Genomic DNA, 12,404 nt, shown 5'->3' on the forward strand with positions numbered 1-12,404 from the left:
ATGCTGGGAAAACAGATCTACAGAGCAGGGGGTGTAAGCAACTCAGCCCTCCCAAAGCTATTTTTAGATACTTAATAAAAATGCTCAGATTCTAAGTGGGCCTTTTTTTCTGAGGTAGAAAAATCCTCTCATGTGGGTGGTCTTGGGGGTTCCCCTTCAGAATGGGAAACTTGTCAGTCCATATTTCTATCAGAAATGTCCTTTGTTCCTCATTCTCACTGGTTGGAACTGTGCCCTGCATTCTTCCTCTCTGACATTTTCATGGGTAGCCAGGCACAAGGACCAAAGGGCTGTTTGAGATGTGGACATGGGTCCACTACTGTGTTTTAAGAAAGGACAAAGCTCCTTTTAAGAACTTTTAAAAACTTGTCTACCATGAATATAATTTTCTGACAGCTCATAGGGAGCCCTAATCCAACACAAATGATTTCAATTCAGATTTGGTTCACAGGGTACATGTGATATTTTACACTGTGCTTTTCAAATGCACGGACTTGTTTTCATATTGAATGGATATAACAAAGGGAAACAAAGTTCAGCAGTGCAGGGAAGGTAACAGAACAGTCTAAATTCAATCACTTGCCTCCATTTCCATCCTCCCGGGCAGTTTCAACATGAGCATGATGAGCTAACCAGTTACTGGATTGACTGGCAGGTGAGGTCCTACCCCACGAGTAGGCTTTATAGTCCCTTGTTGAAAGTCAACTGCACCCAGTAGACATAACAGACAACATTGGAACTAAACAAGCTCTTATAAAAAGCTATTTCCTATAGAAAATGGCAAGAATAATATAACAGGTGTTGGAGATTTTTCTTAGAGAATAAGCATAACTTGGAACTTAAGCCCATGTTTTAAAATTGATCTATGTGTCAGGCTGGTTATACATCTCAGTATGTACTAATTGTCTTGACATAATTATTAGTAGTTCTAATACTACGGGGTGGGTAGTGCCTGGGTTTAGACAATTAATTTTATGGTCACACTAACAGGAGGGGTACATGGGAATTTGGAGACTGAGCGATGCCGCTGCGATTTTAACAAAACATTAGAATACAGATACAAGACGTAAACCCGGCAGCAAATAAGACTTGAAGAATCGTTAATGTTCTTAAAAGTGCTGTGGTAATAAATGTTTTTTCTCAGGCACAAGGCATGAGGCAGACTGGTCCTTCATGTTCACATTGGATGGAGCTGGAAAATGTTCTTCTTAGCAAAGTATCTCAGGAATGGAAGAAAAAGTATCCAATGTACACACACCTATTATGAAATTAATTTAAACCTTTTTATATGAAAGCTATAACCTAATAACAACCTAAGGATATGGGGAGGAGGGAGGGAGGGGGAAAAGGGTGGAGGGAGGGAGGAGAGGGTGGAGGGAGAGGGATTCGAGGGTTCACTTCTGTGGTTCATCTTACAAGGGTACAAGTGAATCTTTTTATGAGTAGAATATGAATGTTTTAACACAATAACTAAGAAAGTTACATGAAGGCTATGTACCCCCAAAGTGCATCAATGTACACAGTTACAAACTAAAAAAAAAAAAAAAAAGGAAAAAAACCCAAAAAACAAAATGCTTCATCTGTAGGTGCTGGCAGAGTTCTGCCCTGTGCTGTGCCTTTAGTTACTTGGGTTGAAATGTAGTCATTTATTCATTGTGTGAGTTTTCTAGTGTGATGGAAGGATACTAGGAGCTGCTAGTGACCTGTCTTGTCACTCCCAGTTTTTCAATGATGCATTATACATACAGAGAAAAAAATTATATAGAGGGATAGAGTAAAAATGTCATACTTAACCACAAGCGTCCATTATGTTGGGACTCATTCTCTGGGAAGCTCAGGCTCAACTTTCCCCACCATTACTGTATAACCTCTAGTGATATCATAATTTACTTTATCATTAAATTCTGTTCAGTTTCTTACTGCTTAAATGCTTTTTGGCTTGTTCTGTATAATAATTCCATTTCTGCATCACTTTAGTATTTACTGGGTCTACCTATCAGGAGAGGACATGACCCAGGCATATTGATATCTTATTTCTAGTGTCTACAACACGTCATTTAATTTTGGACTTACGAACTTCCAATCTAGGACTCTGAGGCACCTGATTTGCATCAGTTATTTATAATTTCAAGCTCTTTGGAAGTCTAAGATTGCATAATCTTGAGGGAAGAAAATTTAGCAAAATGCTCATTGCCTTGTGCATTGTACCGTTAGTGCTTGGCTTGTTCCAGCGCTCGCTCTCCTCCTTTACATGGGATTGTGTTTCCTGTTTATATAAACTGGGGTGATCCAGAGGTCTCCGCAGGCAATAAATCCTGCAAAGCAAAGGCAGAACAAGATAGGAAAACATTCTTTCCTCTCGTAGAATTGATAAGGCAGAGCTGGACACGGCAGTACAGTTTTTATGTTTTAAAAAAATTTCTAGTGTGGGCTTTGCACAAGGAAGGACCAAGAGCAGCAGACCATGTCTCTCTGTTTCAATTCTCCCTCCGAGAAAGCTCTGGGAAGCAGATACGACATTGAGATTGTGGACAGGGATAGAATCATATGTGACACAATGGCTGCAGGTCAATTATGAAGAGAATAGGGGAGAAAGTTATTTCTCAATTGTCTCCTTCTTCCTTGTGTTTGAATTTTTCAAGATAAAAGGAAATGCATATACTTTATCTACAAAATGAGGTGCAGATAGAGAAATGATCTTCTCTGCTTTTTAGATTACTTTGAAAATGTAATAGAGTGTTCTGAACAACAGAATTTTAGTGTTACATTGGGCTTTCAAATTGATACTCTTGTTTTACAGTTGAAGGTACTGAGGTCCAGAGAGGCAGTAGAACTTTTCTTAATATGCAGCTTCCCTGATTTCCCATTATTTCTAATTCTTTTAAAATGCATTTACATTCCTTGCCTGCCCCCGCCACTCCTAAACACACTTCCTTGTTACTGTCTTGGTTTTGCTTAGAGTTCACTGGCAATAGCAGGCTGAAAGTAAAGCTGGGATTCTTGAAGTGACCTCAAATGGCAATCGAGCAGTTATATGTCAGATCTATTAAGTATAGAGTATAAATGTCCTAACACAATAATTGAGTAAACAAGATATGGTATATATTAACCAGTGCCTGTAAGCGTTCCTAATTCCATGTGAAATCAGCACATTGTACCCCATAAATACATTAATGTATACGTGATCTATATGTTTATGATTTAATAAAAAACATAAAGAAAGAAAAATAAAGATAGTTATAAAGAAAAAAAACAAAAACCCAACCAACCAAACAAAATAAACACCTCAAATCACATTCCCTATATTCATTTCAGAAGAGAGTGAACAGTGTAGGCACAAGCTCCTCAAGCTTTCCTGAGCAGAGAAGGAGAAATTTATATGAAAACACATCTGAAATTCCTGAGACAAACCATGATGTTCAAGGAAGATGCTCTAAGATCCATTATCTGGAGGAAAAAAAATCCAAGAACTTCTAAGAATAATTTGATTGTTTTCAGCAAGTAAGGAAGTGAGAGGAGATACGAAGATGGAGAGTCAAGTGTGTACAGAGAAACACTTAAAAGAGTGGTAACTCCCTCCAGTGACCAAATGGCCCAGAGCCGGGCCATAAATCACATCACAGTTTTTCAAAGTCTAAGAAATCTGTGTTTATAAGTTAGCTAAGACACCTGCTCGAGTTTCACTTTTGGGTTATTTATGATCTATAGGATTTAGCTTTGAGTTTTAAACGGTGATGAGTGATTGGTCAAGCTGACCCTGATCCCTATTGAGTTTTTCAAATAAAATGAATTGCCTTTTGCACAGATAACTTGTGTTGCAGTTAAAGTAGAGGCCATCAGCGTCTCTGAAGAGCAGTAACTGGTGGAATTAACTTTTTATTTTGAACTAGTTATATAGACTTACTAGAAGTTGCAAAAATAATGCAGAGAGATCCTCTTCTACTAGCTACCATCACCTCTGTCTCCATGGAGGAGTCATCATGTACAGAACAGTTCATTATTTAAACCAGGATATGGACATTGGCATAATACAATGAGCTAGACTGCAGATCTTACTCCAATTTCATTAGTTTTTACATGTACTCATTTTTTTTAAATGTACGTAGTTAATTTCTTTTCTGATGTGGGCACTTATATTGCTATAAACTTTCCTCTTATTACTGCTTTTGCTATATCCCATTGGTTTTGATATGTTGTGTTTTCATTTTCATTTTTTTCCAAGAAATTTTTGATTTTTTTTCTTAATCTCTTTATTGACTAGCTGGTCATTCAGAAGCATATTCCTTAATTTCCATGTGTTTATATATTTTTCAATGTTCTTCTTATTCATTTCTAGTTTTACCATTATGGTCAGAGAAAATACTTGGTATGATTTCAGTTGCTTTGTAGTTTTGAGACTAGTTTTGTGACTTAACGTATGGTCTATCCTTGAGATGATTTGTGAACTGAGAAGAATGAATTCTGTAGCTTTTAGATGAAACATTCTGCAAATATCTATTAGGTCCATTTGGTTTACAGTACAGAGTAAGTCCTGTCTGGATGATCTGTCCAATGCTAAAAGTGGAAGTGTCGAGGTCTACAATGATTATCACATTGGGATCTAGCTCTCTGTTTAGGTCTAATAATATTTGCTTTATATATCTGGGTGCTCCAGTATTGGGTGCATATATATTTACAGTTGTTATATCCTCTTGCTGAATTGAGCTTTTTATCATTATATGCTGACCTTCTTTGTTACTTCTTACAGTTTTTGTCTTGAAAGCTATTTTGTCAGTGATAGCTACTTGTGCTACTTTGTGGTTTCCATTTGCATGTTTCTTTTTTCGTCCCTTTATTTTCACTCTTTGTGTGTCTTTATAGGTGAAGTGTGTTTCATACAGACAACATGTAGTTGGCTCTTGTTTTTTTTTATCCAGTCAGCCATGCTATTTCATTTGATGGTAGAGTTCAGTCCATTCACATTCCATGCATTATTATTGATAGATAAGGACTTATTCCTACCATGTTGTTATTTGATTTATGGTTGTTTTGTGCTCCTTCCTTCATTTCTTTCTTCCTTCCTGTCTTCATTTGTTAAAAGTGTTTTCTCTGGCTGTATGTTTTAATTTCTTATTTTTACTTCTTATATATTGCTAGCAAGAACTCAGGGTAGAGGATTTCCCTCTGGTCATACTGGTCAAAATGAACTTGCAGAATTCTGCCCTGGGCTGTGTTCTCTGTGCCAGTGAGTCCCTGACTTTCAGTGCAAAGCCCCACAGTCCCTTCACTCTCCCTTTCCCAGACACACAGATACTCTCCATGGTGTGCTGGTGCGACACTGCGAGGGGGTGGGGGAGGGTGACATAGGAGACTGCCTTTACAGCCCTCTTTAGTGCCTCTTTCTTTGATCCAGTGTTAAAACCAGGTAGTGTGATTCTCACCTAAGGTTTGGTTCTTCCGAAGGGGCATGTTTACATGGAGAGTAGTTTAATTAGGTGTTTGTTAGCAGGTATAATTGCTCTATTCTGTGTATGTAGTTCTGAGAAAATATATCCCTTGTATAGGTTAATGTAACCACTACCCCTAAGATACAGAACTGTTTCATGCCCTCAAAGAAACCCCTGACACTAGTTATCTGTATCATCTTTTGTTAACTTTTTATTTTATTTTACTTTATTTTATTTTTGTTCAGCAGGCCCAGGCCGAGTTTAAACCTGCCACCCCCGGTGCATGGGGCTGGCACTCTAATCTTTGAGCCATGGGCACCCAGTCATTTATTTTTATTTATTTATCTTTGTTGTTGTTTTGTTAACTTTCTATATGCATGAATGCCTCATGTAGCCCTTTTCCTGTATTGTTCTTCAAGAGATGGGAAACAGTATTTATTCTAGGGAAAATGATAAAAATTCTTTGGCCTCTAGGGAAGATTATAAACAATTGAAACGAAACCTTGTCTCAGACTGTATGACACAGGTGATGTATATCATGATAGATATACAATATGATATAGTTCAAATTCCTAATATTATTCTTTCACAAAGTCAGAGAAACTTTGAAAGCTATAAAGCCCCACTGTCTACAGCTGTGGGTGATAGATTACAATGGAGTGATAAGACATTGTGTCAAATATCATGTAGGCTGTTCTGTCTGGTCCTACTGAGTAAGGATTTTGACCCATCCATGCCATCTATTTCCTGTTTATACAGATGAAATTGACGGTCTAAAATTCTGTCTTTCTTTTCATATATTTTGGATAGAATAAAGAGTGTCTTAAAGGTACAGTCTTCTCGCAGGACAAAAATAGGCATTTATGGCAGTTCTTTATTTAAAGGTTTAAAAAGGTGAAACATTAGATGTTGTTTAGAGCAGGCATTTCATATGCATATGCTCTAGTAAGCGGACAGGTAACGTTCCAGTGTGAAAGGTACAATAGAATCCCAACAGTGGGAACCTGTGTTATAGTAAAGCAGTGGTTCTCAACCTGTGGGTCATGACCCCTTTGGGGGTTGAATGGTCCTTTCACAGGGGTCACCTAAATACATCCTGCATATCAGATATTTACATTACCGTTCATAACAGTAGCAAAATTACAGTTATGAAGTAGCAACAAAATAATTTTATAGCTGGGTGGTCACCACAACATGAGTAACTGTATTAAAGGGTTGCAGCATTAGGAAGGTTGAGAACCACTGTATTAAAGAGATTTAAGCATAAGTAATGCTCAACTGGCCAAACAAGGCTCATGAGACAGCCTGGTTAAACTTGTAGGTCATGAACTTACAAATGCTATCTTTAAGAAAAGGTTGGATAAGTGCTAAAACTTTGAAAAATTTGGAATTGCTCTCAGAAAAGTAAAGACATTCTGTAAAGAAAGCTTCCTACTAGTCAGTTGAATCTGCCTCTTGCCTGCTATTGCTATGCTGATGTGTTGTTGAAAGGATGGAGTGAAGAAGCATAAACCAAGCCAAATGAAGCCAGGGAGAAGACAGGCCCAGGAGAAAAGGAAGGAGAGGAAGGTGTACTTAAGGCACCAGCCAGAATCTGTCAGGACCTGGCAGTCCTCCCGTCCTCCCAGTTTCAGCACCGGTGTGGTGTACATGTTTCTCCCATGGTTCCCATTCTCCTCTCTGCAGAAGTGTTTGTTCTTCCTGATGAAGTCAGCCACAATTCACCAGCAAGGCTACCAACTACCTTGGGAAAACTGCTCTTGAAGGGAAAATCTTCAATTGTGAGCAATGGCTCTTTTTCTTAGCCTGGGATTACTACCAAGTAGGCTCTGCCAAGTCAGAGTGACCATCTACGGGGTGGGACTTGGTCAGAGTGGGGCCTTCCAAGGCAGACAAGCCATGACAAAGTCTCTGTCGAGGGCAGGATTAGAATAGCAAGGTAATGCTTTCCATGTCACCTCCTTATTTTCTCCCTCATCTATTTCAATGCATTGGATAAATGTACTGGAGCCAATTTTAGTTCTTTATTTACTTTTTCAAGCAGCTCTATTTGTTTATAAAGGTTCATATTTCATAACTTTTATTTTTTTCTTAGAAGCCTTTTTTTTAAAAAGAAAAATTTACTCATTCCTTAACAAGATATTATAAAACTCATTTTATATATTGGGATTGTTATACTAGATAGACCCATCGGACTATTTTGTAAATCTGAGATATGTTATGGAATCTTAGTGATCTTACTTTCCTGTAGCTTGAAGGATTGTGCTGTTTCATCATTCTAGAATTTATTTCATCATTACTTACCAATTATCTCCAGCTGTGCTGAAAAGAAGATGGAATAGCCTAGAGGAATAATGAGATAGTCAAATAAATCATCACTCCTTTCAGGTTTTATTTATTGTTTTGCTTAAAGTATTTTATCATCTTTCAAGAAGTTATAAAAATAATCCAGAGCCATCATAGCTTTTTTAAGCTTTTATTGAATACAGTTGAGGGTCAAGGATTTTTAATTTTTCTTCTATAATGGGCAAGAAGCAAAAGTTGACAAATGAAGAAGAGTTTTAAAATTTGTTAGATGAATCAGAAGATAAATACAAGGAGCCAACAGCAATGTTCTAGATTCTAATGGTTGTGAAGTGGATTATATAATCCAAATCTCAGGCTATGACAATATCTAAAATTAATTTTCACAAACCAGAGAATAGGTATATGAAGAATACACTTCTGTGAGCTTTCAAAGAAGCATGGTATATTCGTCGTTAGTCAGGTACCAAAGATCATGTGATACTTTGCAAACAGGATTTAGGCCCTTTGTTTAGTCAAAAGTCCTATCACACATTATTTTGTCATTTGTAATGTTTTTGGACTGCAATTTATTTGATGTAGCTAGTAAATGGACAGATAGTTGTATATACAAAAGTGAATAGAAATAATATGATGTATTAATAAAAAGTAATTGAATTCGTCATTCTACTAGATTTTTATGAATCTAAAATTGAAAATGTTTTATAATTACAGAACAAAGGAAACAATGATTCCATTTTCAATAAAGTTATGAGCTCTAAAAATTTATAAAGTATCACATTTTGATGATACAAGTAGATGGAGAACTAGAAGTAATGACAAAATGAAAACTACCAGGGATGTATTTGAAATCTAAAATCCGAATTTGCCAATTGGATATGTCCCTGTCATTGTATTTAAAGGGCATTGAATTTATTTTTTTCTTCCTTCCTTTCTTTCTCTATGTGTCTATCTTTATCTCCTTAAAATTTGGAAAATATGAAATAAAAATTTGAATGTTCTATATTTTACTCTTACAATTTCAAATAAAGTTTTTTCACTACTACTTTATTCTTACTTGTTCATAAAGTAACAAACATATAAAAGATAAAAAGGGTTATTGGACCCAGATGGTAAATAGTTATATCTGATTTTCCTGGTATACAGAGGGTTAAACAATGCCTACTCAGCATATATTGGAAGCTTATGTACATTATTGTCTATTTTCTTTACTTAAATCTGTATTTAATATAAATTTTGAGAAACAGCATGACATATTATAAATATTACACTAAGAGGAGTGTTAGCCCAAAGCTGAGCCAACGTAAGGTTAGCCCTTGTTTTGCCAAATTGCTCTGTGACCTTAGATAAACAAGTTAATTTTTCTGGACCTTAGTTTCCTAATTTTGTAAAATAAGTAGGTAGAAAAGTTTTTCTACATGCACAATGAAAGGTGTGGTCATGTTGAAGTGGTTAAAATCTGCTGTTTTTATTTTTAGATTTTTGTGTGGTTACCAACACATAGGTGGTTTAACTATCTTTAATTGTTTTGTTAGAAGCTAAGGCAGGTATTATTCCCTAACCAAATCATCTTTCTTATAAGCCAATTTTTCATTCAACATTTTCCTCAGCCATCAACTACTTGAGTATCTGTTCCCTGTCAGCTGCTGAGGAAAAAATAAATAAGATCTTACCCTCAAAAGTCAGATGTGTAAGAAGTAGAGTCAGTAAAGTATGCAAGTGTTGTGATGTGAATCTAAGACATGGAAGAAGCTCAAATGAGGGAGTCATGAAGTCCCTGAGTGCATTGATAGTAAGTGTGGATGTGCTCAGAAGGGATCAGAGAGAATGTGACTCTCTATCTTACTTATGTTCATGAACATAATTCTGTGTCATTAAACATTCTTATGTTTTATCATATTTAATAGACATGTATCTATTATAATTTTATAATATATATTATAATACACGTATATAATATTTTATTACATATACATGATCATTTTATTCGGCTAATCTTCTATTAGATAGATGTTTATGGTGTGTCCAATATTTTTGCTATTCTAAGTGACTCTCGCAGATAAATGTTATGTATACTGATAATTATTATCTGAAGGCCATAGAGTGACAGGATTAAAGTAGGCTTTTGCTATTTGCTAGCCACTGTTCTCAAGAAGCAATTAAATAAAAACCTTTGTGGTCATAAATGCTGCTAAAAACTCCCAAGAGATAAAAGAAAAAATCACTCTAGCCTGGCAATTAACTAGATTGACTTCTAGTTGGGGTTTGGGTTTATCTGAGAACACACAATTGCATTATATTTTTTATCTTTTGGATTAAGAACTTAAATATAAGGCATGAAACGATACAAATATTAGAAGGAAACCTAGGGAAAATTCTCCTGGACATTGGTTGAGGCAAAGAGTTTATGATGAAGACCTCAAAAGTATAGGAAACAAAAATAAAAGTCGACAAATGGGACTTAAAGTAAAAAGCTTCTGCAGAGCCAAAGAAATAATCGACAGAGTGAAGAGATAACCTGATGAATGAGATATTTTGCAAGCTATTCATCCAACAGGGAACTAGTGTTCAGAATATATAAGAAACTCAAATAACTCAATAGGAAAAAATACATAATTTTATTAAAGAGTAGGCAAAGGCCATGAATAGATATTTCTCAAGAGAAGATCTGCAAATGACCAGTAAGTATATGCAAAAATGTTAAAGAAATGCAAGTCAAAAGCACAATGAAATATTATCTTACCCTGGTCAGAATGTTATTATTATAAAGACAAAAAATAACAGACACTGGCGAGGATATAGAGAAAAGGGAGCTGTTATACACTATTGATGGAAATATAAATTGGTAGAGCTACTATGGATACTGATATGAAGATTTCTCAAAAACTAAAAATAGAATTATTATTCAATCCAGCCATCCTACTGCTATGCATCTACCCAAAGGGAAGCAACCCCCTCTATCAAAGGAACACCCACACCTGAGTATCTACTGCAGCACTTTTCACAATAGGGAAGATACGTGATGCCTTAGTGCCCATCAATGGATGAATGGATAAAGAAAATGTGGGAGTTATCAACATTGGAAACCTATTTGGCCATGAAAAAGAATGAAATAAAGTCATTTGCAGCAACATGGAGGTCAATGGACAAAAAAGGTCATGGATAAAAAATAACAGACATTGGCGAGGATGTAGAGAAAAGGGAGCCGTTATACACTGTTGAGGTCAGCATGAGATCAACAATTGGAGGTCATTATCATAAGTGAAATAAGTCGAGCACAAAAAGATAAATATTGCATGCTTTTACTTACCCGTGGGAGCTAAAAACTGTGATCACATAGAGGTAGACAGTGGAAACATAGAGAACAGAGACTGGGGAGGGAAGGGGAGGATGAAGAGAAGTGGGTTAATGAGTTCAAACATACAGTTAGAGGGAAGGAATACATTCAATGTTTGGTCGCAGAGCAGAGTGACTATACTAACAAAAATGTACTGTATTTGGGTGATGGACACCCTAAATGCCCTGAACTTGATCACTATGCATTATATACATGTAACAAAATTTCTCCTGTACCCTATAAATTTGTACCAATTAAAAAAAAAAAGTGGGTAAGCTGTTGCAGGAATAGACCAAGGAAAATCCCAGTACTTGGTGCCTTCATGGTCGCATTTGGTAGAAGGCACTCTGCTTAGCCCTGGGGATGCCTCTGCTTAGCCCTGGAGATGCTTCCTTGACTCTGCCCAGCATATTCTAAAGGAGGGTGCATGCAAAGCAGAGTTAGCCTAAGAATGTCTTCCTTAGAGCTGTTAAGAATGGCAAAGCTTGAATCTCTGCTTACAAGTCCCTGAAACCAGGAGGTCGGCAATTACTCATCTTTCAGCAGTGGCTCCCAAACCTTATCATGGATAATTATGGCTAAAGTGCCCATTAAAATGCCTCAAACAGAATCTTTCTGTTTAATGATGAGGCCCGGATATCATCTGCTTTATTCTCATTGTACCCCCTAAGTATTTCTGATGCAGATATCTTGCCCCTAGGCCACATTTAAAGAAATGTAACCCAAGATTGTGTATTCTGCCTCCCTCATTTTGATAATGATGGAAACTGAACCCAAAGCAATAATTAAATTCCATCCTAAAAAATCACATAGTGTCTGGCTGGAACTTGACTATCTTGACTTTCAAATTAATACCTAGTATTGAAATGACAACCGCGAACCTCATTTTTTAAAAAAGAAGGGAAAATGTATAATTATAAGCACAGGGCACTTTTCTCTTAAACCAACAAAACAAAACAGAAAAAACCCAAAAGCTTTTTGGCTAGAAATCCTGAAACCTTGGATGTGAATGATGTAAATGCCAACTATCAAAAAGAAAAAAGCTGCCCCTGTGTGTGGAAAGAATGCATGGCTAACATGGCACTGAGAGCCAGAAGATTCCTACAAGGATAAGGTCTCAGAATACAAATGACAAATTATGTTTACAGAGTTTCCCAGGAGCTCAAAGCACGTGGCAGACACTTTTTCTTTGTTGTGAATAATTCCTACACTGCACTCATTATTATTGATTTTGTCTTAACTGCCATGGAAGTAAAAACCTCAAAAGTGCCTTTTTATTTCATGTAACAAAAACATATATTACCCCAAATATGTATGTATGTCTATCTAAACATATA

The sequence above is a fragment of the Otolemur garnettii genome, unplaced genomic scaffold (genome assembly GCF_000181295.1).
Source record: "Otolemur garnettii isolate 467f Iridium unplaced genomic scaffold, OtoGar3 scaffold00017, whole genome shotgun sequence".
NCBI classification, from domain to species: Eukaryota; Metazoa; Chordata; class Mammalia; order Primates; family Galagidae; genus Otolemur; species Otolemur garnettii.